Source organism: Bos grunniens, chromosome 17 (genome assembly GCF_055505025.1).
Source record: "Bos grunniens cultivar Pamir isolate PY7600 chromosome 17, Bosgru_T2T1.0, whole genome shotgun sequence".
In the NCBI taxonomy this organism is placed as follows: domain Eukaryota; kingdom Metazoa; phylum Chordata; class Mammalia; order Artiodactyla; family Bovidae; genus Bos; species Bos grunniens.
Genome location: NC_141181.1, coordinates 14,341,887 through 14,358,703, shown reverse-complemented (window position 1 = coordinate 14,358,703; position 16,817 = coordinate 14,341,887). Strand labels below are relative to the sequence as shown.

At 37.6% G+C, this 16,817-nt stretch overlaps 1 long non-coding RNA gene across 1 annotated transcript in view; it reads left to right on the top strand.

Moving 5' to 3' along the window:
• Positions 1–7,638, top strand: part of LOC147355044 (uncharacterized) — a 28,683-nt gene extending 21,045 nt beyond the window's left edge. The window contains exons 3-6 of the long non-coding RNA XR_015144174.1: positions 124–162; positions 1,165–1,250; positions 2,721–2,775; positions 7,443–7,638. This is a non-coding gene — a long non-coding RNA (uncharacterized LOC147355044). The remainder of the gene's footprint in view (positions 1–123; positions 163–1,164; positions 1,251–2,720; positions 2,776–7,442) is intronic.
• Positions 7,639–16,817: the final 9,179 nt, after the last annotated feature.

Here is a 16,817-nt window from a genome sequence, read left to right as displayed (position 1 = left end):
CTATGTAGTTCTTTAAACACAGTTAAGGAATAACAAAAATCCACTAGACAGTCTAATTCCAAAGGGGTATTTTTTAAATATGACATATGTTTTCTGACCTTATTTTCAATATTGTCTTTTTAGGACAAATGATAGTAGTTCAACCTGATTCGACACAGCCAGGTATGTTAATATTTGACAAAGAATGATGATCATTCCATTTAACATTTTGTTTTGAGAGTTTTAAATGCCTTGGAACAGAAGCATCAATTTTATTTTTTTAAGTTTATTTTCTTTCTGATTTTGCTTAAAAAAATTTAATTGAAGTATAGTTACTATACATTATTATTTGTTCTAGGTGTAGAATATAATGATTCACACTTTTAGAAGTGACACTCCATGTATAGTTGTTATAAAATACGGCTGCATTCCCTGTGTGCTCTACAATATACGTGCTGTGCTTAGTTGTACAGTCGTGTCCGACTCTCTATGACACCATGGACTGTAGCCCACCAGGGTCCTCTGTCCATGGGATTCTCCAGGCCAGAATACTGCAGTGGGTTACCATTCCCTTCTACAGAGGGTCTTCCCAACTCAGAGATCAAACCCAGGTCTCCTGCACTATAGGCAGATTCTTTACTGTCTGAGGCAGCAGGGAAGCCCTGTACAATAATATATCCTTGCAGCTCATTTTACACATGACAGCTTGTACCTCTTATTCTCCTATCCCCATATTGCCTTTCCCTCTTCCCTCTCCCCACTGGTAACCACTAGCTAATTTTAAAAACAAGAGTGTTACTTATTTCAATGACACAAATTGTAAAAACAAATAAAATATGCTCTTTTCAGAACCAAAATAGGCATTTCCAATTTCCTTAAACATTTTAGAAACAGCAGTATATAATCTGATCATCATTTTTATTTTAAGTTATATATCTTCAGCTTTCTAGCCAACCGTGGGTACATCCAGAATAAATACAGATCCTTCCTGTCTTAGTCCAGATTCGTTTTAGACTCTGTGCTACCACTTTGGAGCTACCTTCCCAACACTGTTTGCGGACTATCACTTTCCCCTATAAAAAGACAAAGCGATATTACCCTGATTTTACCTGCTTTATTTTACATATGCTGTGTGGTCATTTACTTTACACTTTTATAATTTGCTCCTCTGTTTTTCTCCTATAGTAATGGTAATCGCTATTCTTGCGCTGATTGCTGGTATCATTGGAATTATCATCGGAAGTGTCAGCCTTTTTTTCATACTGCGAAGGGTGAGGACTCAGTTTTAATTTTAAGTTCTGGTATAAATAGCTCCAGGAGGGTTTAACTCTACGGCTTCAACTAAACTCAAAAGGAAAACAAACTGCATGAAACTCCATCTTTTTCAACTGGACACAGAGAAGTCACTGAGTTACTCTAGCAGAATTTTTTATTTGGCATTTGCCTATGAAGAATCCCCAAATACCAATCTACCTGTTTTCCAATGAAACATCCTCCAAGGCTTCTAACTTGGTTTAATATATTTTGATGGATGTGTATGAAATAGTCAAATGTCTAATTATAGTCTCTAGTTTAATTTGCATATGAAAAATCTTTAAAATAACATGATATATTTACTAATGCTGAAAACATTTGCTTTTTTATTCTATTTCCTGGGACAGATTTTTCAAATTCCACCTATGAATTTTCAGCCATGAATAATGTTTTTCATCGCTAAAGATACTTTTGAGTCTGTATGACAGCATTCTAAAGCACGTCACCTTTGCTATAACCTCCTGTTTAAGGTAGTTCAGACACAACATTTGTGTGTGTGATTATAATGCTAGTAATTTGGAATTATAATCATAGGTCATTAAGTACCTAGTCACAAAAGAGTGGTGCAATTGAGTTCTCATTCACCCTCTATTTTTGTCTTTCTTTGTGATCTCCATACCACAGCCATTCTATATACGTATATATTCTTTATAAAATGCTTGTTTTCGAGAGCTCACAAAACTGCAATGTCAGGGCTATAACAACAAGATTGATAGTAAATCTACATAGAGTTCCCTTGCCCTTTTCTTTTTTAACTATTTTTGTTAGGTGACTTTGATAATCATTCAAATCTATGATTGATTAGCTTTACTCCATGTAAATTTATCTTCTCTAAATAATAATTTCTTATTAAAAGTAAAGTAATTGAGAGTGTCTGCTCTAATATGAGAGATTTTGTAAGGACTTGAGTGGAAGATGACTCCTCTGTTTGCAGTTTAAATGTTGGGGACAAAGTCATCCCCTTGTTTTTGGGCACAGATGAGAAATTTAGTTGTCTTCTCTCTTGGCTGATGACCTAAATCTGAAAAAGACAATGACATACTTGGTTGGCAAAATTCAGAGAACATCTTGCATACGAATATAGTAGAATTGGGTCATGGTTATTATGACTAAAAGAACTATCGCTTTTTAAAAAAAATTTCAATTCAGCTTTTCATTACAGCAGGGAACTATGACACAGTCAGTGTTTGGAGTAATAGTTCACCTATGGAAATAACAAATACTATTTACAAATACAAGTTTAAACCAAAGTTTATAGGTATCTATAAAATAACTGCTTTCTCCACAAAAGAACTCTACAACGTGAATTTAATTGAAAGAAAACAAACTTTAGCCAAAAAAATGTGCTTTTAATCTGAGGTATTTTTCTTACTGTGTCTAAGTGTATAAAATTGTGGCACTAACATTCTTCTCCCTTTTATTCATAGAGAAATCAAGTATCACCACGTGTTTCTGAAACTCCTGGACAAACAGAACAAAAAGGTTGGTGCTAATATTTTTATTGCCTTTTGCCATTTTGGAAGGAAAATAAATTAATAACTTACTTTTATACTCTTCAATATAATAAAATTCTCTCTTAGGTGTAAAGTATCTTTTAAAAAAAAGTAAAAAAAAATGCTACACATAAAGCAAAAAACAAGTTCTTTTCTGTACTTTTTATTTTTCAAGCCACAAAGTTGAGTATAGGAGAACCTGTAGGCGGCTAGTTCAATAGCCCCAAATCTGGAGCCAGACCTTGGTTTGAATCCGTACTCCACCACTTAGCAGCTGTGTAACCCTAAGCCAGCTATTCTTATAGAGATAATAATAGTGAGTGGGCTGATAATTCAACATGGGCATAATGATGGTGTTCACCTCACAGAGTTTCATGAGGATCGAATGAACTACCATAAGTACTAGAGTGCCTAGAGCAGTTCTTGGACTGAGTAAGCACCCAACGCCTGCTACTACTGCTGCTAAGTCACTTCAGTCGTGTCCGACTCTGTGCGACCCCAGAGACGGCAGCCTACCAGGCTCCCCCGTCCCTGGGATTCTCCAGGCAAGAACACTGGAGTGGGTTGCCATTTCCTTCTCCAATGCATGAAAGGAAAAAGTGAAAGTGAAGTCGCTCAGTCGTGTCCAACTCCCAGCGACCCCATGGACTGCAGCCTACCAGGCTCCTCCGTCCATGGGATTCTCCAGGCAAGAGTACTGGAGTGGGGTGCCATTGACTTCTCCAATGCCTAGTAGCTGTTAAAAATTTTGCAGGTTCCACACCCAATGATCTCTGCCAGTCACTTGGCTCCTTTATCATTTCCACTCTCAGGTGGAAAGGGGATACATAAACATGGTGAAAACAGCAGGTGTATCTTATTCACCCAGAACACTATTGACTTAAGTAGTGTTTTCCAAAAAGAGACAACCTTAAAAAGTGTGAAATTTTTACATTTACAAACACCCAGGTATTAGTACTTTCCTGCAGGAAAAAAAAAATGTAAACTCTAACAAGACTGAAGTATCCATTATCAACATGAGAGCAAATTCATAAGAGCTGAGTAGTAGTTGCTGCCTCTGCTATGTGTTTTTAATACCTAACTAATTTTATTAATTATGACCTGTTATATAATATCACTAATTGAGTATATAGTTCTATTACTATTAAATTTTGCCTGAGGTGTGAACCCAAATGACATGTGTTTCGGGAGATAATAACCAAACACAAGTCGCTGTAGAATGGGCTTTAAATGCTCAAGCAAAAGGGAACTGATCCTGCTTTCTACAAAATTGAAGTTTTTCCCATAATTAACAAAAATCGTGACAGATCTTAGGGGCTGTAAATTCCCAGATTCAAATATTTAACCCTAGACCTAGCACTTATCTTTAAAGGACTTGCTAGGTTTTTTAGACTCTGGGGTCATAAAAAACAGAATTTTAAACTCTCCAACCCAGCCACATAACCTATATGCAGAACTAGGTTCATCACACTACCTTGTAGGTTCTTAAAGCTTGAAGATGATTAGTATGTAATTGTTTAGTCATAGAAGGTTCATGCTTGGTAGGGTGAATGGCGTACATGTCATTCTCAGCTAGCAGGATTAATAAAACCCCAAAGTGCAGATACCTTAAACAACATACATTTTGAGTCCTGAACCAGATTCACTTGTTTTAACTAGGGTTACTTCATTATAGGATTTGAAGCTAGGACAAATATGTGTTATTTCTTTTACCTACATTCTGCACTGTTTCCAAAAAAAAAAATGCTTTGAAGCTGTTTTTAAAATGGAGCAATTACTAGGCAAGACCTAATGTTTGGTTACCTAAATTTCTATATGCTTTTAACTACTGATTTATTTTGGTGATGATTTTAGTGTTTAATGTTTTGTCCGATTTTTTTCCCATATAATCTTGAATCTTTCTGTGCGATAGCCCACAAAATTTGGGACAATTTAATCCATCAAAGTTCATTAAAATATCCTTGTAAGTTTAAGTGCAACAGATATTTTCCAAATGCTTACTGTGGTTTGGGCACCTACATGCTTATTAGATATACCAATAGGAGTCTCTGTCCTCTAGAAGTTGAGCATCTTTGGGGGAAACAGACTGTGGTCATTGTAGGGAACAGGTTTTAAGGTAGCAGAGGCATTAGTATCTAAAAAGATAGGGGCAGGCATTAATAGCAAAGGCTTCTGCAGATGAAATCAGCTGAGGTCAGTCTTAAGGATGGATAGATGTTTCTAGAGAAGAGTCCGTTCTAGGCAAAAGTCCAGCTTGAACAAAATAATAAAAGAAGACAGAATATGGTGTAGTCAAGGAACTGTGTGCATTTCCACATTCAGTTCAGTCAGTTCAGTTCAGTCGCTCAGTTGTGTCCGACTCTTTGTGACCCCATGGACTGCAGCACACCAAGCCTCCCTGTCCCTCACCAACTCCTGGAGTTTACCCAAACTCATGTCCTTTGAGTCGGTGATTCCATCCAGCCATCTCATCCTCTGTCGTCCCCTTCTCCTCCTGCCCTGAATCTTTCCCAGCATCAGGGTCTTTTCCAGTGAGTCAGCTCTTCTCATCAGGTAGCCAAAGTATTGGAGTTTCAGCTTCAGCATCAGTCCTTCCAATGAATATTCAGGACTGATCTGCTTTAGGATGGATTGGTTGGATCTCCTTGCAGTCCAAGGGACTCTCAAGAGTCTTCTCTGACACCATGGTCCAAAAGCATCAATTCTTCGGTACTCAGCTTTCTTTATAGTCCAACTCTCACATCCATACATGACTACTGGAAAAACCATAGCCTTGACTAGACAGACCTTTGTTGGCAAAGTAATGTCTCTGCTTTTTAATATGCTAAGTTGGTCATAACTTTTCTTCCAAGGAGTAAGCGTCTTTTAATTTCATGGCTGCAGTCACCATCTGCAGTGATTTTGGATTTCCACATTAGCAAGATTAATGCCTCAGTTCTTCATTTATGTCTCAAATATACATAAAGGCAGTGGAAAGTGAGATGAATCAGATTTTAGGTTCAATTCATTTCTCCATATTTGTGCAAATGAAGTTATTAAATGTGTCCTAGTAAGTTAGTGAAATTGTTACCAGAGAGTAAATTCTTGGCAGAAAGAAATAGGAGATGAGACACGTAACTCAAGAAAATAGAGTTTATTAAGTGATAGGATGTTCTCGGGTGAGGATGAGTATATTCAGGTTGGGTAGCTGCCCTGAATTCCTTTAACAAACTGGTTATATGGGGTGTAAAAATGAGTGGGCAGAATGTTCATTTGGGAGGGGAGAGGTTTAGAGTGATACTTCCTGATTTTTACCCCAGCTCCACCTTTCTAAGAAAAGGAGGGATCTTTGTCCTTATTCAGTCTTGATCAGAAGTGTCACAGCATCAGTACATGATGGAAACTTCTTATCTGCACAGCTGATTGTATTGCAACAAGAACATAATGAGCAAAAGGTACATTTGGACACTGGAGATTCCACCTTTCGCTACCTTTCTTTGTCTGCCTCCAGGACACTTGTTACCCCCAAATGTATGGGTTCTTGTCAGTCCAAAGGTTTCCTGTTTTCTGTCTGCCCAAGGACCTGCTTTGTTTACAAGATGTGGGGTTTCCTGCCATTTGGTCTGTGCCTCCCTTTGTCTGCTCATTTCTAGCTATCTGCCTGTTCTAACAAAATGGGTTATCAAATCAGACCCCACTTCACAGGAAATGTGGGAAAACACACAAGATTTCAAGAAGTGGGTTAGCCCTATTTTTGTAGAATACTGCTCTAAAGTAACTCACAAGTCAAAGGCAATAAGAGATGGGAGTGATCATGCCATCTCAACAAGAACAAGAGATGTTGGGGTATAAAGAATGAATTGCTTTTACCTCCTTGAACTTGCACAGGATTAATGGTTGGTGGGAAATGAGAATAAGTGAATCTGAGTTAGCTGCCCACAGTGATGGCCACATGTGACTTCTACCAGTCCATTTGCTATGGCAGAATTTGGGGGTGCACCATTCCTGTAATTCCCCAATCAAAGGAGACTGTGGGAAATGCTCTGCTTCCATAACAGCAAAGTTTTAGCCCATCTGTTTCACACAGTTTCTGGAAGTAACATAAATCCAACCTACTAGCTAAGGAAAGGGGGATATCACACTTGGTGTGGGAGGCCGGCCCTTCTTTCACATGGTAGAATCAGAGAGGAATTTAGCAGTGAGTTTCTGTACAGCCTTGCCCGTGCTTATGTCTAAGAAAAACCAGTTACTTCTGAAAGAGATTACAAACTAGGAACCTTGTCTTAAATTCAAACACGTATGTGTAATTCCACCCACTTATCATTTACTGCTTTCACGATACATACATGATACTGTATGTATCATTTACATACACTCTATTCCACCCCTTCACAAGTTCTCTATTAGTTTCTCGTCTCTGCAGAAGTTAGGACAAGAGCAGTTATGTTTGTTCCTTAAGTTCTAAAGGCTTTTAGAATAGATTTTCTAAGAAATTCTGTTTCACTACACAGAACTCTAATAGAGATAATCTGAAAAGAAATTCCTTTCATTTCCTAACAGTTGTATTCAAGGACAACTCTGTAAGAATATAGAATCCTGAAATTTATTTTATGAATTGATTTCCCACTGTATTTAAATATAATTGTGTTTAATACCACCGTTTTGTTTTTTCTCTAGAAGATCTGCCACAGTAATCGATGAGAGTCGGTTCACCAAATCAAGTTTTGGAAGAACTCAAAGACAAGACTTCAATCATGTAAAAAATAAACATGTACATTTTGGTCAAGTGAAAAATGAGCATGTCAAAAAAACCAATATGTTGTATACCTTCCCAAGTTGTACAATTTCAGGATAAAAATTTCATCATAATGAGTCCAGTGACAAATGTTTTCTTTCATGCTTGGTTTTGTATGTTAACATAATTTTTATAATTAAATGACTTAGAATTCTTATTCAAAACTTTAGTTGGCTTCATGCACAGTTCTTTAAGACTGACATTCTATTCTTTGGCATTTTAATGATTATGCTTTCAAATGAACAGGTTTGTAACATCTAGATAAAATCTAAGTTTTCTTCTCATTCTAAACCTCTGAGTCTATTTTCATTATTTTGAATAAATTAAAAGGAGAGCAAAATGCTATTATTTCCTTCATTGCTGAACAGGCAAGGTATGTGTTACATTAAAGATGATGTTTTAATCACACTAATAAATCTTCTGCTTGGAAATGCCTTTCATACATACCTACATACATACATACACATAGGTACATATACATAGATAAAGACGTGGAATAGATTTAAATATATAAAATGACATACACATTCATCCTTTGATGCATAAATCAACACAAAAGTTTTTTCCTATTAAAAGAAGTGGGATAGTACACATGTATAAAGCACTCATTTACGATAACTTGTCTGAAAGTCTAAAGTGTTAAGTCATTCGGGGCACAGACATGAACTGAGTTCCACTGGAATATTTAATTATGTCAGTGGGCAGAGTATCCTGAGGAAAAGACTTAATGACTTTGCTTACAAAAAGAAACTTCTGAATAACTCTGTAAATGCAATAAGATATGCAAATTTGACATGTATTTGAATATATAAAAAGATTACCCTGTATTCTCAATTAAATGCTTTAATCTGTCCAGTCCTACTTTCTATTTTTAATAAAGTTTTGGAAATTGGTTTAAATAACTTAAAAGAAATTTCTGAATCCTGGAGACTAAGGTTTTGTGACTGTACACTTATCACTCATTTGTAGTAAAACTTGAAAAGCAATGTAAAAACATTGTGTATTCTTGTGATATTCCATTTAAACATTCATATGGCTTTTCATTATTGCATGATAATTAAGGAAATAGTATTATGTACATATTTGAGCTTGGCAACTTAGATTTACTTTCTTATATGTTAAAAAATCTAATTCTTAACCTACTTGCATGTTCAGAGAGTGTTGGTTGTACTAAATCAATTATAGAAAAATAAAGAATAAGAACAATGTATTTCTGTTGGTATATATATTATGAAAGTAGTTATAACAATATTATCGTGTTAAATTAATCAAGTGAATGGCCCAAGCATCAATACAACTTTCAGTTCAGTTCAGTCGCTCAGTCGTGTTTAACTCTTTGCGACCCCATGAATAGCAGCACGCCAGGCCTCCCTGTCCATCACCAACTCCCAGAGTTCTATTCTTTTCAATAAAAACAAAATGTTAACCAAGAGAGAACACACAACTAAACTTGTCTCTAAAGCAATTTACAAGTCAGAGACAATAAGACATCAGATGGCCCTGCCATCTATACCAGAGCAAGAGTCCAGAGAAAAAATAGGAATTACTTTAACCTTGAACTTTTCCTCAATTTCTCTGTACTTCTATTGATGAATTTTTCATACTTAAATTTAATGTTTGTGGGAAGAAATGACCTTGACTCTTCATATTTTTATAATTAAGTCATCAAAGAAATCTTACCTACAAAGCTAACATGACCCTATAAATGGCAAACTTGAAATTTCTTAAATTTTGGGACTAGAGCCATGGCGTGTGAGTGAAGCTGATTAGAAAATGTTATCCTTCAGGCCTAGGTGCTTGCTTGTATAGATGTGAGCAAAGGGTCTACAATGGACAGAAAATGAATGGAGAACGGGCGAGATGCTGGAAGGCAGAACATGGAGAGGCAGGGAATGATGTGGCAAAAGGGGTATTGTAGTGTTCCGATAATAGTAACTGAGGAAGAGTCTTCTGATTTATTCTAAGCATTTGTCTTGTCAAATGCTGCAAATTTCACACAAGCAAATCCTAAGAGCACTTAGGCAAAAATTAGTACAAAATTCTACCCAGTATTATGTATAGACTTCTTGTTATGTTCAGTTCAGTTCAGTCGCTCAGTCGTGTCCGACTATTTGCGACCCCATGAATCACAGCACGCCAGGCCTCCCTGTCCATCACCAACTCCCAGAGTTCACTCAGACTCACATCCATCAAGTCAGTGATGCCATCCAACCATCTCATCCTCTGTCGTCCCCTTCTCCTCCTTCCAAAGTACTGGAGTTTCAGCTTTAGCATCATTCCTTCCAAAGAAATCCCAGGGCTGATCTCCTTCAGAATGGACTGCTTGGATCTCCTTGCAGTCCAAGGGACTCTCAAGAGTCTTCTCCAACACCACAGTTCAAAAGCATCAGTTCTTCGGTGCTCAGCCTTCTTCACAGTCCAACTCTCACATCCATACATGACCACAGGAAAAACCATGGCCTTGACTAGACGGGCCTTTGTTGGCAAAGTAACGTCTCTGGTTTTGAATATGCTATCTAGGTTGGACATAACTTTCTTTCCAAGGAGTAAGAATCTTTTAATTTCATGGCTGCAGTCACCAACTGCAGTGATTTTGGAACTCAGAAAAATAAAGTCTGACACTGTTTCCACTGTTTCCCCATCTATTTCCCATGAAGTGATGGGACTGGATGCCATGATCTTCATTTTCTGAATGTTGAGCTTTAAGCCAACTTTTTCACTCTCCACTTTCACTTCCCAGTGCTAATGTGTTTGTGCACTTAGCTCTATTTAGCTTGAATGTCCACTGGAAACTGAAAAAGGACTTTACACCACTAGCTTTAAAAAAGGCATCTAAATTCTCATGTGTTGCTTGTCTTATGATTTGAATTCCATCCCCTCATTAATGGACTTCCTTCAGGGCTCAGCAAGTAAAGAGTCTGCCTGCAATGCAGGAAACCTGGGTTCAATTCCTGAGTTGGGAAAATTCCCTGGAGAAGGAAATGGCAACCCGTTCCAGTATTCTTGCCTGGGAAATCCCATGGACAGAGGAGCCTGGCAGGCTACAGTTCATGGGGTCGCAAAGAGTCGGACACGACCGAGCAACTTCACTTCTCTCCCTCCTTAACTGGGTGTCATTGAAAGATGGGACTTCCACTCATTTCGTAATTCCTCCATGGCTTCCCAAAACTTGTTTCTTATTTCATGACACTTTTCTTAATATTTAAAATGACATTATGCATAGTAATATCATAAAGATTTCACACAGCATGATGTGGAAAGAGAATCAATCTTGATGCCAGAATTTAAAGCTTTGCTTATTTATTCACATATTTTCTGTTTCCTGGTCTGCAATGTGAGGATGAGAATAGTTACCTTGCAAATGTCTTGAGATTTATTCAAAATGAAGTCTATAGGGTGGCCAGCACCAACGGGGTGCTTGTGTCCTCTGAACATTATAGAAGTCTGATTCTCACTTGAGAAATCTAAACAGCAGATGCTCTAGTGCTGCCTGATGGTGCAGCCAGGAATGGTAGTGATGCGGGTGTGACAGCATTTCTGAAGCTGGTGGGGGAGGGGCAATGAGAAAAAGGCTTTCCTGTGGGCTTTATATGGGATAGGTTGGGGGAGGGGTGCTGTTGGGTATAGCAGAGATGGCTTCCTAGAGGAAGGAACAGGTTTTAATAGAAAATAGAAGTGCAGCCAGACAACTAAGGACTGAACAAGATGGAAGCAGTCAATTGGTAGAGATGGATTTAGAAATGCCTAGAGAATGGGAAGTGAGAGGTCCCCAGTGATGGGAAAGTTGCATAACCTGCAAAAGCACCTGCAAGAGAAAGATTCCAATGAAAAATCTCTGCTGAGAGTAGAACGCTGGGCCACTGTGAAGATATTGGTGTAGTCAAAACTTTCCCATTCTCTTACTTGTTTTTCCCTTACTCGGCTCCAATGCAAGGGGGAGGGATCAGAAGTTTCACATATCAAGATGCAGAAAGAGGAGTGAAAGCTCCAGGTAGGATGGGAGGAGGAAGATGACCATCTCTTTCCTAATCCTAGGGAGGTGGAAGGAGTACAAACATCAACTCAAAATCAGAATGGAAAGTTTGGTTACTGCATTGGTAATCAAAATCAACTAAAATTCAAAACTTTTTAGTTTTTGTACAGTCCATTTACAGTTATTATAAAATATTGGCTATATTCCGCATGTTGTACAATATGTCCCTGTAGCTTAGCTTCGGAGAAGGCAATGGCACCCCACTCCAGTACTCTTGCCTGGAAAATCCCATGGATGGAGGAGCCTGGTAGGCGGCAGTCCATGGGGTTGCAGAGAGTTGGACACGACTGAGAGACTTCACTTTCACTTTTCACTTTCATGCATTGGAGAAGGAAATGGCAACCCACTCCAGCGTTCTTGCCTGGAGAATCCCAGGGCTGGGGGAGCCTGGTGGGCTGCTGTCTATGGGGTCACACAGAGGTGGACACGACTGAAGTGACTTAGCAGCTTAGCTTATACCCAATAGTATCTCCCACTCCCTCACCACTATATTGCCCTTTCCCCCAGTGATAACCATTAGTTTGTTAGTGTGTTCTCTGTATCTGTGAATCCGCTTCTTTTTTGCTGTATTCACTAGTTTGCTGTATTTTTTGCATCCCATATATAACTGATTTCATACAATATTTGTCTTTCTCTGTCTGACTTATTTCACTTAGCACAGTGCCCTCCAAGTCTATTCATGTTGCTGCAAATGGCAAAATTGCATTATTTTTTATGGCTGAATAGTGTTCATTGTGTGTATGTATGTATATACATGTATATGTGTGTGCATATATGAACATATGCATGTATGTTCCTAACATATTGAAACACACGTGTTATTTACACATGCATGTGCTATATGTTGTATAACATATTTTATATGTCAATAACATATATATGTTATTAACACATACATATGTGTTATGTATATATGTTAATATATACATATATTGTATACTATATGTTAATAACATGTGTATGCTGCTAACATATGATGCATGCTACACATATCATGTATGTTATAGTGCATACATGTTATATGTGTGTACATACATATGTGTTGTATTGCTCTGTGTTGGTATAGAATATTTATGTATGATTTATATAGGTTAACAACATATACATGAACACCTATATAACTGAACATATGTATATACATATATATATATCACATCTTCCTTATCCATTGATGAACACTTAGGTTACTTCTGTATCTCGGTGATTATAAATCATGTTGCTATGAACACTGAGCTCAAAGTATCTTTTCAAATTGGCTTTTTTGTGTTTTTTAGATCTATATCTGGAATTGCTGAGCAATATAGTATAGATGTTGTAATAACTAACTGGAGCATGATTGGTATTAATTAGCAGTGATCAGGATAGTCCTGGAGTCCACCCAGGTTTTAACAGAGGAGCAATGGGAGACCAGTTCCATAGATTAAATTTTAAATGACACAGGAGATATAACTAAAGTTATTTTTAATTTTATTTTGTGGATCTTATTCATTCAATATAATCATTATGTGTGTGTGTGTTAGTCTCTCAGTCATGTCCAACTCTTTGCAACCCCATAGACTATACCCCTCAGGCTCCTCTGTCCACGAATTCTCCAGGCAAGAATACTGGAGGGGGTTGCCATTCCCTTCTCCAGGGGATCTTCCTGACCCAGGTATCGAACTCAGGTCTCCTACACTGCAGACAGATTCTTTACCATCTGTACCATCAGGGAAGCCCCAACCATTATACTGATAGAATTATTAATGGAGCAAAATGATTTTTTGGTGAAAAATAGATAAGGCATAATGAAAAGAACACTTACACATGGTCAGATTTACTCTCTAAATTGACTCAGAAACAGTAGAAAAATGTATCCCCAAATTTAAAAATTTGTTCATATATTTTGGTTCGTATTTTCATTTTGAAGAATGTGCACTAATAAAAACACAAAAGAGCAATTTAGAATTCATTATTTTGTAATTTATTTTGTGCATTCATGGCAGAAGCTAACAATGAAATAGTTCAAATGTCCAACAACTTGGTACTGTCTATATGTCAGTCATAGTTTTCTTGTTAGTACATTAACAAAATAGACTGCTCCACAGCCATGAAAAGTAACAAGTATGTTTACTCCGTTTCCACGCAAAAATGTGCACACAAATTACTTTCAAGCAGAAAGGTAGAAAACATAGCATGTTTACTCTGAACTAAGCAGAAGTACAGGTGCATAAATAAACAAGTTCAGAAGAAAACGGGTACCGATATTCAATAGTTTCTTTCTTCCTGTTGTTGCTGAAGAATTATGGCTGCTGGTTTAAAAGTGGAATGCTACCAAAGTTTGTATGTTCCTGCTAAATATCTCTAAGTTAGAGCTAGAGCTCTATTTCAAAACTGAACATCAGAGACATTTTGGGATACCATTATCTGTATCTCATGAAACATTTTTTGGGGTGTGATTGAAATGCATGGTAACACGGCAAAAATAGTCCATGAAAAATAAATGCTTTGAAAAAGGGCGAAATAGAAAGATTTCTGTTTCCTAATTCATCAATAAGATAATCTAGTCTATACACCTTAGGAAGAATATGATCCTACATGTTTAATGTGTTGTAGTCTTTAAAACTGGGCTTTCCAGATGACTCAGTGGAAAAGAATCCACCTGCCAATGTAGGATACTTGGGTTCAATCCCTAAGTCAGGAAGATCCACTGGAATAGGAAAAGGCAACCCGCTCCAGCATTCTTGCCTGGGAAATCCATGGATTTAGGAGCCTGGCAGGCTACAGCCCATGGGGTCACAAGAGTTGGACACAACTGAGCAGGAATGTAGTCTTAAAAATTATTTTTTCATATTAAGACGTATATCTATTTGCTGTAATGTTAGCAGAAGGTATGTATATGATCTTCCATCAACTCACCAAATTTTACATCATTCAAATCCAGTTTAAAAGAGTTGAATGAAATAATGCCATCTGTAGAACATAGATGGACCTAGAGATTATCATACTAAGTGAAATAAGTCAGAAAGAGAAAAACAAATCCTGTAAGATATCACTTATATGTGAACTCTAAGATATGAGGCAAATGATTCTATGTACAAAACAGAAATGACTCAAGGACATAGAGAACAAATTTGTGGTTTCCAAGGGGAAAGGGGTTGGAAGAGAAATGGACTGGGAGGTTGAGTTAGCAGATATAAGCTATTATATATGGAATATATAAACAACAAGGTCTTTCTGTATAGATGAGAGAACTGTATTCAGTATCCTGTGATAAATCATAATGAAAATAAGATATTTTACAAAGTATATATATGCTATTTTAAATATTCTGAATATATATATATATATATGAATCAATTTACTATACAGCAAAAATTTTCATTAAAAAATGTTGAGAAATGTCTCTAAAAAAATGTTCATGTATAGATGTAGAGAATAGTGAACTCTCGTGCACTGTAGGTGGGAATGTAAATTGGTGCAGCCACTTAAAAATAGTATGAAGGTTTCTCAAAAAACTAAAAATAGAACTACCATATGACTCAGAAACTCCACTCCTGGGTGTGTATCTGAAATAAAAAAAAAATTAATACAAAAAGACACAGGCACTGCAAAGTTCATAGTAGCATTATTTACAATTGCCAAGGTACAAAAGCAACCTAAGGGTCCACCAACAGGTGAATGGATAGAGAACATGTGGTGTATATATATATGATGGAATACTACTCAGCCATAAAAGAGAATGAAATTTTTGCCACTTGCAGCAATATGTTTGGATCCAGAGATTATCATAATAAGGTGAAATAAGCAAAACAGAGAAAGATGAATACTGCTTGATATCACTTACAAGTGAAATCTAAAAAATACAACAAACTAAATAAAACAAAGAAGAAACAGACACAGGTATAGAGAACAAACCAGTGGTTAACAGTGAGGGAGCAATATAAGGGTAGGTGGGAAAAGGGGTTAGTTATGGGTTTATATGAAATTACGTGTGTGAAAGTTTTGAAAATTGTAAAGCACTATAGAATTTTTTTAATCTTTCATTTATTAAAAATTATATACTTGAAAAAAATGATGATTTGCTATTTTCATCCAGTTTTTAAAATATGAAACCCTTTGCAGTAGGATAGGTGAGATGGAATGAAGTTCTCATCAAAGACAAGAGCAGAGAACATGCATAAAGGGAATGAAGGCTTCAGACTGAATTCTCACTGGGCGGCTGTCTCAGAGCAAATGGAATCACATGGGTGGGATGCAACAGGAATGATACAGAAAAATTAAGATTCATTCAAGTACCGCAGGAGCCTGACTGCTGAAACTGCACTGGTCAAGTATTTCATACTGTGAGTTCCTTGAGGGCAGGGGCTAAGTTTTATTCAAATCTTTGTCTGTAAGCCAGGGTTTCTGACTTTCTTCCATAGGTATGGATTGATCTCAAATATAATTCATGTGGCTGAAGTCTAGAGTCTTACAGCCATAAACAGTAGAACAAGGAGAGGGATGCGAGCACCCAGAGAAGGCGCTCTGGGGAGGACGGCAGATCCTGCTGAGAACGCTGAGTCAGAAGCCTTCTAGGGACTCCATGAGGCCCACGTGTCCACGAAGGAAAGTTAGAACCGCAGGATCTAGAGTCACCCTGTGTGGCACACCCTTCCCCACACACACCAGGCACATCATGACTGCCCTACTAGGGGCTGAGGGGTGTCTGAGACAGCTCTTCTCCTGTCCTGAAAGGCAGGAGGCCCTAGCCACAAGCCACATGCTCCCCTTGATAGACACCAAGAGGACCGTCACATATCTGTGCTGCACGAGACCAGCATTTGAATAAATGTATACTATGACCACCTGAAGCATCACTTTGAATGTATAAAATCTAGAGTAATTTAGAAACCTCAGGACACTACCTAACAGTCACATTATGCTGTAATTTGTTAAATTTAGTAATAAAGAATGATGTTTGTGGTATGTTTAAAGTGTGTGTTAGTTACTCAGTCATCTGACTCTTGGTGACCCCAGGGACTCTAGTCCACCAGGCTCTTCTGTCCATGGCAGAATTCTCCAGGCAAGAATACTGGAGTGGGTTGCCATTTCCTTCTCTGGGAGATCTTCCTGACCCAGGGATCAAACCTTCATCTCCTGCATTGCAGGCAGATTCTTTACCATCTGAGCAACCAGGGAAGCCCTATGTTTATAGATGGATCCTAAAGAACTCGTGTATGTGTGTGTGTGTGTGTTCATCTAGGTG